This window comes from Mercurialis annua, linkage group LG6 (genome assembly GCF_937616625.2).
Source record: "Mercurialis annua linkage group LG6, ddMerAnnu1.2, whole genome shotgun sequence".
Lineage (NCBI taxonomy): Eukaryota > Viridiplantae > Streptophyta > Magnoliopsida > Malpighiales > Euphorbiaceae > Mercurialis > Mercurialis annua.
In genome coordinates this window covers 30,040,302-30,053,853 of record NC_065575.1, presented here as the reverse complement: position 1 = coordinate 30,053,853, position 13,552 = coordinate 30,040,302, and positions in this window count along the sequence as shown.

Here is a 13,552-nt window from a genome sequence, read left to right as displayed (position 1 = left end):
AGTTTACAAATGTTGCGAAACAAATCCAAGTGTTTCCCATTCTTAGCAATTTAAGCTAAACGTTCACAAACGATATGAAACAAATCCAAACGTTGCACATTTTAGCGATTTAAGCCAAACGTTATACACGTTAAGAAACAAATCCAAACGTTTCACTTTTTAGCGATTGAAGCCAAACATTAAAAACGTTACGAAACCAATCAAAACTTTTTACCCTTGTAGCGATTTAAGCGAAACGTTTACGAACGTTACGAAACAAATCCAGACGTTTCACCTTTTTAATGATTTAAGCCAAACGTTTAAGAATGTTTCAAAACAAATCCAAACATTTCACCTTTTAGCAATTTAAGTCAGACATTTACAAAGGTTACGTAACAAATCTAAATGTTTCACCTTTTTAGCGATTTAAGCCAAACATTTACAAACATTACGAAACAAATCTAAATGTTTCACCTTTTTAGTGATTTAAGCCAAACGTCTAAAACATTACGAAACCGATCCAAACATTTAAAATGATATGAAACAAATCCAAACGTTTCACCTTTTTAGCGACTTAAGCCAAACGTTTAAGAACATTACGAAATAAATCCAAACGTTTACCCTTTTGGCGATTTAAGCCAAACGTTTACAAACGTTATGAAACAAATCCAAACATTTCACCTTTTTAGCGATTTAAGTCAGACGTTTCCCCTTTTTAGCGATTTAAGCAAAACGTTTAAAACGTTACGAAACGAGTCCAAACGTTTACAAATGTTACGAAACAAATCCAAATGTTTCGCCTATTTAACAATTTAAGCCAAACGTATACAAACGTTGCGAAACAAAACCAAACGTTTCATCTTTTAGCAATTTAAGCCAAACGTTTAGAATCTTTACAAAACAAATCCAAATTTTTCACATTTTTAGCGATTTAAGCGAAAAGTTTAAAACGTTACGAAACAAATCCAAACGTTTAAAAAATTTCGAAACAAATCCAAACATTTGACATTTTTAGCGATTTAAGCCAAACGTTTAAAAACGTTAAGAAACAAAACCGAACGTTTCACCTCTTAAGCGATTGAAGCCAAACATTTACAAACATTACGAAACAAAACCAAACGTGTCACCTTTTTAGCGATTTAAGTCAAACGTTTAAAATGTTACGAAACCAATCCAAAAGTATAAAACGTTACTAAACAAATCAAAAGATTTCCCGTTTTTAGCAATTTAAGCCAAACGTTTAAAAATGTTAAGAAACAAATCCAAACGTTTAAAACGTTACGAAACCAATCCAAACGTTTAAAACGTTACGAAACAAATCCAAACGTTTCACCTTTTTAGCGATTTAAGCCAAACGTTACAAAAAAATCCAAATGTTTCACCTTTTTAGCGATTTAAGCAAAACGTTTACAAATGTTACGAAACAAATCCAAGTGTTTCCCATTCTTAGCAATTTACGCTAAACGTTCACAAACGTTATGAAACAAATCCAAACGTTGCACATTTTAGCGATTTAAGCCAAACGTTATAAACGTTAAAAAACAAATCCAAACGTTTCACCTTTTTAGCGATTGAAGCAAAACATTAAACAACGTTACGAAACGAATCAAAACTTTTCACCCTTGTAGCGATTTAAGCGAAACGTTTACGAACATTACGAAACAAATCCAGACGTTTCACCTTTTTAATGATCAAGCCAATCGTTTACGAACGTTTCAAAACAAATCCAAACATTTCACCTTTTAGCAATTTAAGCCAAACATTTACAAAGGTTACGTAACAAATCTAAACGTTTCACCTTTTTAGCGATTTAAGCCAAAAGTTTACAAATGTTACGAAACAAATCCAAGTGTTTCCCATTCATAGCAATTTAAGCTAAACATTCACAAACGTTATGAAACAAATCCAAACGTTTCACATTTTTACGATTTAAGCCAAACGTTATAAACGTTAAGAAACAAATCCAAACGTTTCACCTTTTTAGCGATTGAAGCCAAACATTAAAAACGTTACGAAACCAATCAAAACTTTTCACCCTTGTAGCGATTTAAGCGAAACGTTTACGAACGTTACGAAACAAATCCAGACGTTTCACCTTTTTAATGATTTAAGCCAAACGTTTACGAACGTTTCAAAACAAATCCAAACATTTCACCTTTTAGCAATTTAAGCCAAACATTTACAAAGGTCACGTAACAAATCTAAACGTTTCACCTTTTTAGCGATTTAAGCCAAACATTTACAAACATTACGAAACAAATCTAAATGTTTCACCTTTTTAGTGATTTAAGCCAAATGTTTAAAACGTTACGAAACCGATCCAAACGTTTAAAATGATACGAAACAAATCCAAACGTTTCACCTTTTTAGCGACTTAAGCCAAACGTTTAAGATCATTACGAAATAAATCCAAACGTTTACCCTTTTGGCGATTTAAGCCAAACGTTTGCAAACGTTATGAAACAAATTCAAACATTTCACCTTTTTAGCGATTTAAGCCAAACGTTTCCCCTTTTTAGCGATTTAAGCAAAACGTTTAAAACGTTAAGAAACGAATCCAAACGTTTACAAATGTTACGAAACAAATCCAAATGTTTCGCCTATTTAACAATTTAAGCCAAACGTATACAAACGTTGCGAAACAAAACCAAACGTTTCATCTTTTTAGCAATTTAAGCCAAACGTTTACAATCTTTACAAAACAAATCCAAATGTTTCACATTTTTAGCGATTTAAGCGAAAAGTTTAAAACGTTACGAAACAAATCCAAACGTTTAAAAAGTTTCGAAACAAATCCAAACATTTCACATTTTTATCGATTTAAGCCAAACGTTTACAAACGTTAAGAAACAAAACCGAACGTTTCACCTCTTAAGCAATTGAATCCACACATTTACAAACATTACGAAACAAAACCAAACGTGTCACCTTTTTAGCGATTTAAGTCAAACGTTTAAAACCTTACGAAACCAATTCAAACGTTTAAAACGTTACTAAACAAATCCAAATATTTCCCGTTTTTAGCAATTTAAGTCAAACGTTTAAAAATGTTAAGAAACAAATCCAAACGTTTAAAAAGTTACGAAACCAATCCAAACGTTTAAAACGTTACGAAACAAATCCAAACGTTTCACCTTTTTAGCGATTTAAGCCAAACGTTACAAAAAAATCCAAATGTTTCACCTTTTTAGCGATTTAAGCCAAAAGTTTACAAATGTTACGAAACAAATCCAAGTGTTTCCCATTCTTAGCAATTTAAGCTAAACGTTCACAAAAGTTATGAAACAAATCCAAACGTTGCACATTTTAGCGATTTAAGTCAAACGTTATAAACGTTAAGAAACAAATCCAAACGTTTCACCTTTTTAGCGATTGAAGCAAAACATTAAAAACGTTACGAAACAAATCCAGACGTTTCACCGTTTTAGTGATTCAAGCCAAACGTTTACGAACGTTTCAAAACAAATCCAAACATTTCACCTTTTAGCAATTTAAGCCAAACATTTACAAAGGTTACGTAACAAATCTAAACGTTTCACATTTTTAGCGATTTAAGCGAAACATTTACAAACATTACGAAACAAATCTAAATGTTTCGCCTTTTTAGTGATTTAAGCCAAACGTTTAAAACGTTACGAAACCGATCCAAACATTTAAAATGATAGGAAACAAATCCAAACGTTTCACCTTTTTAGCGACTTAAGCCAAACTTTTAAGAACATTACGAAATAAATCCAAACGTTTACCCTTTTGCCGATTTAAGCCAAACGTTTGCAAACGTTATGAAACAAATTCAAACATTTCACCTTTTTAGCGATTTAGGCCAAACATTTCCCCTTTTTAGCGATTTAAGCAAAACGTTTAAAACGTTACGAAACGAATCCAAACGTTTACAAATGTTACGAAACAAATCCAAATGTTTCGCCTATTTAACAATTTAAGCCAAACGTATACAAACGTTGCGAAACAAAACCAAACGTTTCATCTTTTTTATCAATTTAAGCCAAACGTTTACAATCTTTACAAAACAAATCCAAATGTTTCACATTTTTAGCGATTTAAGCGAAAAGTTTAAAACGTTACGAAACAAATCCAAACGTTTAAAAAGTTTCGAAACAAATCCAAACATTTCACATTTTTAGCGATTTAAGCCAAATGTTTAAAAACGTTAAGAAACAAAACCGAACGTTTCACCTCTTAAGCGATTGAAGCCAAACATTTACAAAAATTACGAAACAAAACCAAACGTGTCACCTTTTTAGCGATTTAAGTCAAACGTTTATAACGTTACGAAACCAATCCAAACGTATAAAACGTTACTAAACAAATCAAAAGATTTCCCGTTTTTAGCAATTTAAGCCAAACGTTTAAAAATGTTAAGAAACAAATCCAAACGTTTAAAACGTTACAAAACCAATCCAAACGTTTAAAACGTTACGAAACAAATCCAAACGTTTCACCTTTTTAGCGATTTAAGCCAACCGTTACAAAAAAATCCAAATGTTTCACCTTTTTAGCGATTTAAGCCAAAAGTTTACAAATGTTACGAAACAAATCCAAGTGTTTCCCATTCTTAGCAATTTAAGCTAAACGTTCACAAACGTTATGAAACAAATTCAAACGTTGCACATTTTAGCGATTTAAGCCAAACGTTATAAACGTTAAGAAACAAATCCAAACGTTTCACCTTTTTAGCGATTGAAGCAAAACATTAAAAACGTTACGAAACCAATCAAAACTTTTCACCCTTGTAGCGATTTAAGCGAAACGTTTACGAACATTACGAAACAAATCCAGACGTTTCACCTTTTTAATGATTCAAGCCAAACGTTTACGAACGTTTCAAAACAAATCCAAACATTTCACCTTTTAGCAATTTAAGCCAAACATTTACAAAGGTTACGTAACAAATCTAAACGTTTCACCTTTTTAGCGATTTAAGCCAAACATTTACAAACATTACGAAACAAATCTAAATGTTTCGCCTTTTTAGTGATTTAAGCCAAACGTTTAAAACGTTACGAAACCGATCCAAACGTTTAAAATGATAGGAAACAAATCCAAACGTTTCACCTTTTTAGCGACTTAAGCCAAACGTTTAAGAACATTACGAAATAAATCCAAACGTTTACCCTTTTGGCGATTTAAGCCAAACGTTTGCAAACGTTATGAAACAAATTCAAACATTTCACCTTTTTAGCGATTTAGGCCAAACATTTCCCCTTTTTAGCGATTTAAGCAAAACGTTTAAAACGTTACGAAACGAATCCAAACGTTTACAAATGTTACGAAACAAATCCAAATGTTTCGCCTATTTAACAATTTAAGCCAAACGTATACAAACGTTGCGAAACAAAACCAAACGTTTCATCTTTTTATCAATTTAAGCCAAACGTTTACAATCTTTACAAAACAAATCCAAATGTTTCACATTTTTAGCGATTTAAGCGAAAAGTTTAAAACGTTACGAAACAAATCCAAACGTTTAAAAAGTTTCGAAACAAATCCAAACATTTGACATTTTTAGCGATTTAAGCCAAACGTTTAAAAACGTTAAGAAACAAAACCGAACGTTTCACCTCTTAAGCGATTGAAGCCAAACATTTACAAACATTACGAAACAAAACCAAACGTGTCACCTTTTTAGCGATTTAAGTCAAACGTTTAAAACGTTACGAAACCAATCCAAACGTATAAAACGTTACTAAACAAATCAAAAGATTTCCCCTTTTTAGCAATTTAAGCCAAACGTTTAAAAATGTTAAGAAACAAATCAAAACGTTTAAAACGTTGCGAAACCAATCCAAACGTTTAAAACGTTACGAAACAAATCCAAACGTTTCACCTTTTTAGCGATTTAAGCCAACCGTTACAAAAAAATTTAAATGTTTCACCTTTTTAGCGATTTAAGCCAAAAGTTTACAAATGTTACGAAACAAATCCAAGTGTTTCCCATTCTTAGCAATTTAAGCTAAACGTTCACAAACGTTATGAAACAAATCCAAACGTTGCACATTTTAGCGATTTAAGCCAAACGTTATAAACGTTAAGAAACAAATCCAAACGTTTCACCTTTTTAGCGATTGAAGCAAAACATTAAAAACGTTACGAAACCAATCAAAACTTTTCACCCTTGTAGCGATTTAAGCGAAACGTTTACGAACATTACGAAACAAATCCAGACGTTTCACCTTTTTAATGATTCAAGCCAAACGTTTACGAACGTTTCAAAACAAATCCAAACATTTCACCTTTTAGCAATTTAAGCCAAACATTTACAAAGGTTACGTAACAAATCTAAACGTTTCACCTTTTTAGCGATTTAAGCCAAACATTTACAAACATTACGAAACAAATTTAAATGTTTCGCCTTTTTAGTGATTTAAGCCAAACGTTTAAAACGTTACGAAACTGATCCAAACGTTTAAAATGATAGGAAACAAATCCAAACGTTTCACCTTTTTAGCGACTTAAGCCAAACGTTAAAGAACTTTACGAAATAAATCCAAACGTTTACCCTTTTGGCGATTTAAGCCAAACGTTTGCAAACGTTATGAAACAAATTCAAACATTTCACTTTTTTAGCGATTTAGGCCAAACATTTCCCCTTTTTAGCGATTTAAGCAAAACGTTTAAAACGTTACGAAACGAATCCAAACGTTTACAAATGTTACGAAACAAATCCAAATGTTTCGCCTATTTAACAATTTATGCCAAACGTATACAAACGTTGCGAAACAAAACCAAACGTTTCATCTTTTTATCAATTTAAGCCAAACGTTTACAATCTTTACAAAACAAATCCAAATGTTTCACATTTTTAGCGATTTAAGCGAAAAGTTTAAAACGTTACGAAACAAATCCAAACGTTTAAAAAGTTTCAAAACAAATCCAAACATTTCACATTTTTAGCGATTTAAGCCAAACGTTTAAAAACGTTAAGAAACAAAACCGAACGTTTCACCTCTTAAGCGATTGAAGCCAAACATTTACAAACATTACGAAACAAAACCAAACGTGTCACCTTTTTAGCTATTTAAGTCAAACGTTTAAAACGTTACGAAACCAATCCAAACGTTTAAAACGTTACTAAACAAATCCAAAGATTTCCCGTTTTTAGCAATTTAAGCCAAACATTTAAAAATGTTAAGAAACAAATCCAAACGTTTAAAACGTTACGAAACCAATCCAAACGTTTAAAACGTTACGAAACAAATCCAAACGTTTCACCTTTTTAGCGATTTAAGCCAAACGTTACAAAAAAAATCAAAATGTTTCACCTTTTTAGCAATTTAAGCCAAAAGTTTACAAATGTTACGAAACAAATCCAAGTGTTTCCCATTCTTAGCAATTTAAGCTAAACGTTCACAAACGTTATGAAACAAATCCAAACGTTTCACATTTTAGCGATTTAAGCCAAAGGTTATAAACGTTAAGAAACAAATCCAAACGTTTCACCTTTTTAGCGATTGAAGCCAAACATTAAAAACGTTACGAAACCAATCAAAACTTTTCACCCTTGTAGCGATTTAAGCAAAACGTTTACGAACGTTACGAAACAAATCCAGACGTTTCACCTTTTTAATGATTTAAGCCAAACGTTTACGAACGTTTCAAAACAAATCCAAACATTTCACCTTTTAGCAATTTAAGCCAAACATTTACAAAGGTTACGTAACAAATCTAAACGTTTAAAATGATACGAAACAAATCCAAACGTTTCCCCTTTTTAGCGACTTAAGCCAAACGTTTAAGAACATTACGAAATAAATCCAAACGTTTGCCCTTTTGGCGATTTAAGCCAAACATTTACAAACGTTATGAAACAAATCCAAACATTTCACCTTTTTAGCGATTTAAGCCAAACGTTTCCCCTTTTTAGCGATTTAAGAAAAACGTTTAAAACGTTAAGAAACGAATCCAAACGTTTACAAATGTTACGAAATGAATCCAAATGTTTCGCCTGTTTAACAATTTAAACCAAACGTATACAAACGTTGAGAAACAAAACCAAACGTTTCATCTTTTTAGCAATTTAAGCCAAACGTTTACAATCTTTACAAAACAAATCCAAATGTTTCACATTTTTAGCGATTTAAGCGAAAAGTTTAAAACGTTACGAAACAAATCCAAATGTTTAAAAAGTTTCGAAATAAATCTAAACATTTCACATTTTTAGCGATTTAAGCCAAACGTTTAAAAACGTTTAGAAACAAAACCGAACGTTTCACCTCTTAAGCGATTGAAGCCAAACATTTACAAACATTACAAAACAAAACCAAACGTGTCACCTTTTTAGCGATTTAAGTCAAACGTTTAAAACGTTACGAAACCAATCCAAAAGTATAAAACGTTACTAAACAAATCAAAAGATTTCCCGTTATTAGCAATTTAAGCCAAACGTTTAAAAATGTTAAGAAACAAATCCAAACGTTTAAAACGTTAAGAAACCAATCCAAACGTTTAAAACGTTACGAAACAAATCCAAACGTTTCACCTTTTTAGCAATTTAAGCCAAACGTTACAAAAAAAATCCAAATGTTTCACCTTTTTAGCGATTTAAGCAAAACGTTTACAAATGTTACGAAACAAATCCAAGTGTTTCCCATTCTTAGCAATTTACACTAAACGTTCACAAAAGTTATGAAACAAATTCAAACGTTGCACATTTCAGCGATTTAAGCCAAACGTTATAAACGTTAAGAAACAAATCCAAACGTTTCACCTTTTTAGCGATTGAAGCCAAACATTAAAAACGTTACGAAACCAATCAAAACTTTTCACCCTTGTAGCGATTTAAGCGAAACGTTTACGAACATTACGAAACAAATCCAGACGTTTCACCATTTTAATGATTCAAGCCAAACGTTTACGAACGTTTTAAAACAAATCCAAACATTTCACCTTTTAGCAATTTAAGCCAAACATTTACAAAGGTTACGTAACAAATCTAAACGTTTCACCTTTTTAGCGATTTAAGCCAAACATTTACAAACATTACGAAACAAATCTAAATGTTTCGCCTTTTTAGTGATTTAAGCCAAACGTTTAAAACGTTACGAAACCGATCCAAACGTTTAAAATGATAGGAAACAAATCCAAACGTTTCACCTATTTAGCGACTTAAGCCAAACGTTTAAGAACATTACGAAATAAATCCAAACGTTTACCCTTTTGGCGATTTAAGCCAAACGTTTGCAAACGTTATGAAACAAATTCAAACATTTCACCTTTTTAGCGATTTAGGCCAAACATTTCCCCTTTTTAGCGATTTAAGCAAAACGTTTAAAACGTAACGAAACGAATCCAAACGTTTACAAATGTTACGAAACAAATCCAAATGTTTCGCCTATTTAACAATTTAAACCAAACGTATACAAACGTTGCGAAACAAAACCAAACGTTTCATCTTTTTAGCAATTTAAGCCAAACGTTTACAATCTCTACAAAACAAATCCAAATGTTTCACATTTTTAGCGATTTAAGCGAAAAGTTTAAAACGTTACGAAACCAATCCAAACGTTTAAAAAGTTTCGAAACAAATCCAAACATTTCACATTTTTAGCGATTTAAGCCAAACGTTTACAAACGTTAAGAAACAAAATCGAACGTTTCCCCTCTTAAGCAATTGAAGCCAAACATTTACAAACATTACGAAACAAAACCAAACGTGTCACCTTTTTAGCGATTTAAGTCAAACGTTTAAAACCTTACGAAACCAATCCAAACGTTTAAAACGTTACTAAACAAATCCAAACGTTTCACCCTTTTAGCGATTTAAGCCAAACGTTACAAAAAAATCCAAATGTTTCACCTTTTTAGCGATTTAAGCCAAAAGTTTACAAATGTTACGAAACAAATCCAAGTGTTTCCCATTCTTAGGAATTTGAGCTAAACGTTCACAAACGTTATGAAACAAATCCAAACGTTTCACATTTTAGCGATTTAAGCTAATGTTATAAACGTCAAGAAACAAATCCAAACGTTTCACCTTTTTAGCGATTGAAGCCAAACATTAAAAACGTTACGAAACCAATCAAAACTTTTCACCCTTGTAGCGATTTAAGCGAAACGTTTACGAACGTTACGAAACAAATCCAGATGTTTCACCTTTTTAATGATTTAAGCCAAACGTTTACGAACGTTTCAAAACAAATCCAAACATTTCACCTTTTAGCAATTTAAGCCACACATTTACAAAGGTTACGTAACAAATCTAAACATTTCACCTTTTTAGCGATTTAAGACAAACATTTACAAACATTACGAAACAAATCTAAATGTTTCACCTTTTTAGTGATTTAAGCCAAACGTTTAAAACGTTACGAAACCGATCCAAACGTTTAAAATGATACGAAACAAATCCAAACGTTTCACCTTTTTAGCGACTTAAGCCAAACTTTTAAGAACATTACGAAATAAATCCAAATGTTTACCCTTTTGGCGATTTAAGCCAAACGTTTGCAAACGTTATGAAACAAATTCAAACCCTTTCACCTTTTTAGCGATTTAAGCCAAACGTTTCCCCTTTTTAGCGATTTAAGCAAAACGTTTAAAACGTTACGAAACGAATCCAAACGTTTACAAATGTTACGAAACAAATCCAAATGTTTCGCCTATTTAACAATTTAAGCCAAACGTATACAAACGTTGCGAAACAAAACCAAACGTTTCATCTTTTTAGTAATTTAAGCCAAACGTTTACATTCTTTACAAAACAAATCCAAATGTTTCACATTTTTAGCGATTTAAGCGAAAAGTTTAAAACGTTACGAAACAAATCCAAACGTTTAAAAAGTTTCGAAACAAATCCAAACATTTCACATTTTTAGCGATTTAAGCCAAACGTTTACAAACGTTAAGAAACAAAACCGAACATTTCACCTCTTAAGCAATTGAAGCCAAACATTTACAAACATTACGAAACAAAACCAAACGTGTCACCTTTTTAGCGATTTAAGTCAAACGTTTAAAACCTTACGAAACCAATCCAAACGTTTAAAACGTTACTGAACAAATCCAAAGATTTCCCGTTTTTAGCAATTCAAGCCAAACGTTTAAATGTTAAGAAACAAATCCAAACGTTTAAAACGTTACAAAACCAATCCAAACGTTTAAAACGTTACGAAACAAATCCAAACGTTTCACCTTTTTAGCGATTTAAGCCAAACGTTGCAAAAAAATCCAAATGTTTCACCTTTTTAGCAATTTAAGCCAAAAGTTTACAAATGTTACGAAACAAATCCAGGTGTTTCCCATTCTTAGCAATTTAAGCTAAACGTTCACAAACGTTATGTAACAAATCCAAACAGTCCACATTTTAGCGATTTAAGCCAAATGTTATAAACGTTAAGAAACAAATCCAAACGTTTCACCTTTTTAGCGATTGAAGCCAAACATTAAAAACGTTACGAAACCAATCAAAACATTTCACCCTTGTAGCGATTTAAGCGAAACGTTAACGAACGTTACGAAACAAATCCAGACGTTTCACCTTTTTAATGATCAAGCCAATCGTTTACGAACGTTTGAAAACAAATCCAGACGTTTCACCTTTTAGCAATTTAAGCCAAACATTTACAAACATTACGAAACAGATCTAAATGTTTCTCCATTTTAGGGATTTAAGCCAAACGTTTAAAACGTTATGAAACCGATCCAAACGTTTAAAATGATACGAAACAAATCCAAACGTTTCACCTTTTTAGCGACTTAAGCCAAAAGTTTACAAATGTTACGAAACAAATCCAAGTGTTTCCCATTCTTAGCAATTTAAGCTAAACGTTCACAAACGTTATGTAACAAATCCAAACAGTCCACATTTTAGCGATTTAAGCCAAATGTTATAAACGTTAAGAAACAAATCCAAACGTTTCACCTTTTTAGCGATTGAAGCCAAACATTAAAAACGTTACGAAACCAATCAAAACATTTCACCCTTGTAGCGATTTAAGCGAAACGTTTACGAATGTTACGAAACAAATCCAGACGTTTCACCTTTTTAATGATCAAGCCAATCGTTTACGAACGTTTCAAAACAAATCCAGACGTTTCACCTTTTTAGCGATTTAAGCCAAACATTTACAAACATTACGAAACAGATCTAAATGTTTCTCCATTTTAGGGATTTAAGCCAAACGTTTAAAACGTTATGAAACCGATCCAAACATTTAAAATGATACGAAACAAATCCAAACGTTTCACCTTTTTAGCGACTTAAGCCAAACGTTTAAGAACATTACGAAATAAATCCAAACGTTTACCCTTTTGGCGATTTAAGCCAAACGTTTACAAACGTTATGAAACAAATCCAAACATTTCACCTTTTTAGCGATTTAAGCCAAACGTTTCCCTTTTTTAACGATTTAAGCAAAACGTTTAAAACGTTAAGAAACGAATCCAAACGTTTACAAATGTTACGAAATAAATCCAAATGTTTCGCCAATTTAACAATTTAAACTAAACGTATACAAACGTTGCGAAACAAAACCAAACGTTTCATCTTTTTAGCAATTTAAGCCAAACGTTTACAATCTCTACGAAACAAATCCAAACGTTTAAAAAGTTTCGAAACAAATCCAAACATTTGACCTTTTTAACGATTTAAGCCAAACATTTACAAACGTTTAGAAACAAAACCGAACATTTCACCTCTTAAGCGATTGAAGCCAAACATTTACAAACATTACGAAACAAAACCAAACGTGTCACCTTTTTAGCGATTTAAGCCAAACGTTTAAAACGTTATAAAACCAATCCAAACGTTTAAACCGCTACTAAACAAATCCAAAGGTTCCCCGTTTTTAGCTATTTAAGCCAAACGTTTAAAAATGTTAAGAAACAAATCCAAACGTTTAAAACGTTACGAAACCAATCCAAACCTTTAAAACGTTACGAAACAAATCCAAACGTTTCACCTTTTTAGCGATTTAAGCCAAAAGTTTACAAATGTTACGAAACAAATCCAAGTGTTTCCCAATCTTAGCAATTTAAGCTAAACGTTCACAAACGTTATGAAACAAATCCAAACGTTTCACATTTTAGCGATTTAAGCCAAACGTTATAAACGTTAAGAAACAAATCCAAACGTTTTACCTTTTTAGCGATTGAAGCCAAACATGAAAAACTTTACGAAACAAATCAACACTTTTCACCATTGTAGCGATTTAAGCGAAACGTTTACGAACGTTATGAAACAACTCCAAACGTTTCACCTTTTTAATGATTTAAGCCAAACGTTTACGAAGGTTACGAAACAAATACAAACATTTCACCTTTTAGCAATTTAAGCCAAACATTTACAAAGGTTACGTAACAAATCTAAACGTTTCACCTTTTTAGCGATTTAAGCCAAACATTTACAAACATTACGAAACAAATCTAAATGTTTCACCTTTTTAGTGATTTAAGACAAATGTTTAAAACGTTACGAAATCGATCCAAACGTTTAAAATGATATGAAACAAATCCTAACGTTTAAGAACATTACGAAATAAATCCAAACGTTTACCCTTTTGGCGATTTAAGCCAAACGTTTACAAACGTTAGGAAACAAATCCAAACATTTCACCTT